The following is a 3,661-nucleotide window of genomic DNA, read 5'->3' as shown; positions in this document are numbered from 1 at the left end:
GGAATGTCTTTCGATGTACCTCCTCGCACACATTCCCATGAAGATGCCGTTGAAGATCTTGCCAGCACCATCGGAGCTTCATGTGATGCGGTGCACGATGAAGAGAGGGAGGAAGATTCATCTTCGGAGGCGGAAGAATCGTCTTCCGAAGATGAGGACGAGGACGAAGACGAGAACGAGGAATGATGTGTCTTTCATTTGTGTATTGAACTTGATTTGCATTTTGAACTTGGTTGGATGAACTTGTGGGCATGATTTTAAACTTGTAGGCATGAACTTTTCTTCATCAACTTGTTTGTGTGAAATTTTATTATGTTGAAAATGTTCATCATTTTGTGTTGAAAATGCCGTATGCAATGCACCGGCGAGTCACGCGCGCTGCATTTTTGCGCGCTGCTGGAGCGGCGCGCGCGCTGCGCGCCGCGCCAAACCAGGCGATGCGCGCGCGGCAATTCTGTTTTTTGCGCGCGGCGCGTTCGGCGCCTGTTGGAGATGCTCTTAATTTGGGTTTATTGAATCATGATGCATTGGACTCACCGCTAGATCAGTTTGATAAACTAATAGTAATTTAATCCCCGCAAAAAAACTAATAGTAATTTAAGACCCTTTGATTCGCATGATTCCAGAAACATGAGAATAGGAAAAATCCACGGTTAAAATGTCATGCTAATTTGAAGCTTGCTGGATTCTGACTGATGCTAAATTTGTATGAATTATAGTGTAAAAGAATCTTTAAAAATTCAAATAAGATTTACGCCTGTGGATCAAATGACTTATATAGGATCCCACAAAAAAGTTATATGGGAAATTTTCTAAGGATTCAAATCCTAAAAGAACAACTACACTACATAAGCAACCGCAACTGTGCAAGGTGCGCCAATGACCGTGGTAAGGGCATCTCAAACACTGACACGTAAATTTGCAACGGCATCCGTCTATGGACAGGGGGCCAGTCCGCGGACACGGATTCGGGAGGTGGCTATTCAACGCTGCCCGCATAGATTTCAAGCCGGGTTTCAACTAACCGACGAAATCCATGTAAACGCGACACATTTATCGAAGTTCAGATAGAAAATATCACAAATTATTCAAACATAGCATTGCAAATAAGTCTAGTACAACAATAGTTCAAATTCAACGAGTTTAGTTGGATGTTCAACAAGTTTTTCATTGATGATCATGTTGTCCCACACATATTGCCCCTTGAGTTTCATTCAACAATGTATGTGCGTGAATGGTCTGCCCTCTGCCATGTGGTACATCACGACAGCGCCTACCGACAATGTGTAGAGCAACATTGCGTGAATGAATAATTCTATCGACAAGTTGAGCAAGAAGAAGCAAAACTTATGATCTGCTTGGCTGCTGCGCACAATGGCCATCTTGCTTCCAGCATATCAACCGCGCCACAAAACTTGGTGATGTTGTTGTAGATGGTGTACCATCGATACGATAATGACCTCATATAGCGATCATGGATGATGTGCATATCGTAGGGTGCAATGTGTTTTCGCGCATGAAGTTCTTAACTTATGCAGACGATTTGGGATCAGCGTTGCAGATGCCCTAAGCTGCAAACAAAAACAGGTGGCGGGTCGCTTCTGCGCCATGAAACGAAAGGGTGGGCCTCGGGATTTTTAGTGATGCTTTGCTTGGCTGGAGAGGAAGATGCCAAAGTATAGCTTGCACTATATGTCTGAAAATTTTGGCGCGGAATGGGACAGCTGAATTAGTCGTATCGTTAAGACCGAAGCTATCACATGCATCCATCTCTAGTCTTCCTTTTCGTCAGTTTATCACAAAATCAAGGCATCTAATTATCCCCTGCGCCCATGCATGCATCTAGGCAAGGACATTACATGCATCACAGCATCGGTGTGCATGACTGTTTCTTGATCGACAGGGCTAAAGCAGCTGCGTGCCTACCTAGCTCCGGGAAAAGGAGATTAAACTAGCCAAGGATTTGGGCGCTTTCGGCGGAACGTCACCAGGGACGCCATGTCCATTCGTCCGCATGCACAGGCAGTGCACACAACAGCACGGCCACACGCTCCTCGTTAACCTTTTTTAGTTGCCCTCGTTCTGCCTCGTCGACCGACTAGATTTTTATCCATATATTGTACATTTTAACTACACTAATAAAGAGAAAAAGAAACCCATACCACAAGTAACCATTGACAGAGAGGAGAGAGGTGTGCTTACGGGCCGGAGTCGGAAGGGTGATTGTACGAGGCGGAGGTCGATGGTGGAGGCGTCGGCGGACGGCGAGTTCGGCGGAGACGAGCACGACGTTGTAGGTTTGCAGCTGTAGGCCCGATGATTGGCAAGCTAGCCGTCTGTCGATGTAAACCAGATCGATCAGGTTACTGCGTGTGTAGTAGAACGTAGAGCGCCCCAGATTTCTAGCGATCATATGCGTGGAACGAAATGCATGTGCCGTGTATGTGGTGAACTGCACGGATCCATGCATGCAATTGCTTGGCAGGGGTATACTTTTTTTTGAAAGCAAAGACTGCTTTATTACTCAATAGACGTGGGCACTATCGCCCGATACAATCACAGCAAGTTCAGCTGGCACATCATCATCATACACATCCACACCCCCCAAAGTGGAGGTTAAGCCTAATTTTGCTAAACAATGTGCCGCATAATTCACGTCACGAGGACAGTGTGTGATTTCGCACAGTGAGAACCACAGGTTCCTCTGGACCTTGAGATCTTCAATCAGCTGCGCCTCCTTCGAGAAGTCTGGCTTTCTCCGGTTCACCGCCTGCGCTACCAACAAAGCATCTGTCTCAATCTGCAGCCTGACCACTCCCAGTTTGGCAGCCACTCCCATCGCCATCTCCACAGCTCGCAGTTCTGCACCAAAAGAATCGTAAACCCGAGGGATCCGTCCTGCCCTGGCCGCAACTATCTCACCGTGTTCGTTTCGTGCTATCACACCCCATGCTGCCATAGCTTGATCAGAGAGGAAAGCCGCATCCACATGTGGTATACTTAGCAAAGATAGTTAGGACTTAGGAGCGGTTATTGCTGATACAGATGAGGTTTACAAAACACAGCTAAATTAAACTTTGGCCATAAATTAAAGCAACCAAATGTGGGTTATATGTGACAAAATTTATACCCTTGAGGTATATAATTCTAAAGCCACACAATATATGTTTTTGATCTAAATCATGATAAAAGTTGGATTTTGTAATGCATGCATGCATGCATACCTTTTTTTTAGAACACAGTACATGCACACTTTCTTCATTGAAATGGAGGGAGTACTCCAACTGCTGGAGGCGCCAAGCAGTCCAAGCTAGCTGCACTTTGTCCCCCGAAATCTCACAATTGGGCCTGCGTCTCCTTTTGCCTCCCACATCGTTTCCAAAAGGGTGTGATAATTATATTCGTGTTGCTTTCAAAGAATTTTGCAATTTGTTACGACTTGATAATATTTGGCGTAGCTTGGTGCCTGTTACAAACAAAAGTGAGCTGGACGTGCAAGTGAGGGTAAGGTAAAAATTGGCATGTACTAGGTGAAACACCAATTACAACTGACAACCCGTTAAGTAAGTTAAATCCTTCAACTTTTAAGTAACTTGAAATAAAGAAATCATCAAAGTTCCATTCCACGATCCTTTGGTACGTTTGCACACGTACAAGCAGT

This window comes from Triticum dicoccoides, chromosome 3A (assembly GCF_002162155.2).
Source record: "Triticum dicoccoides isolate Atlit2015 ecotype Zavitan chromosome 3A, WEW_v2.0, whole genome shotgun sequence".
Lineage (NCBI taxonomy): Eukaryota > Viridiplantae > Streptophyta > Magnoliopsida > Poales > Poaceae > Triticum > Triticum dicoccoides.
Note: the sequence above shows the minus strand (reverse complement) of the source record.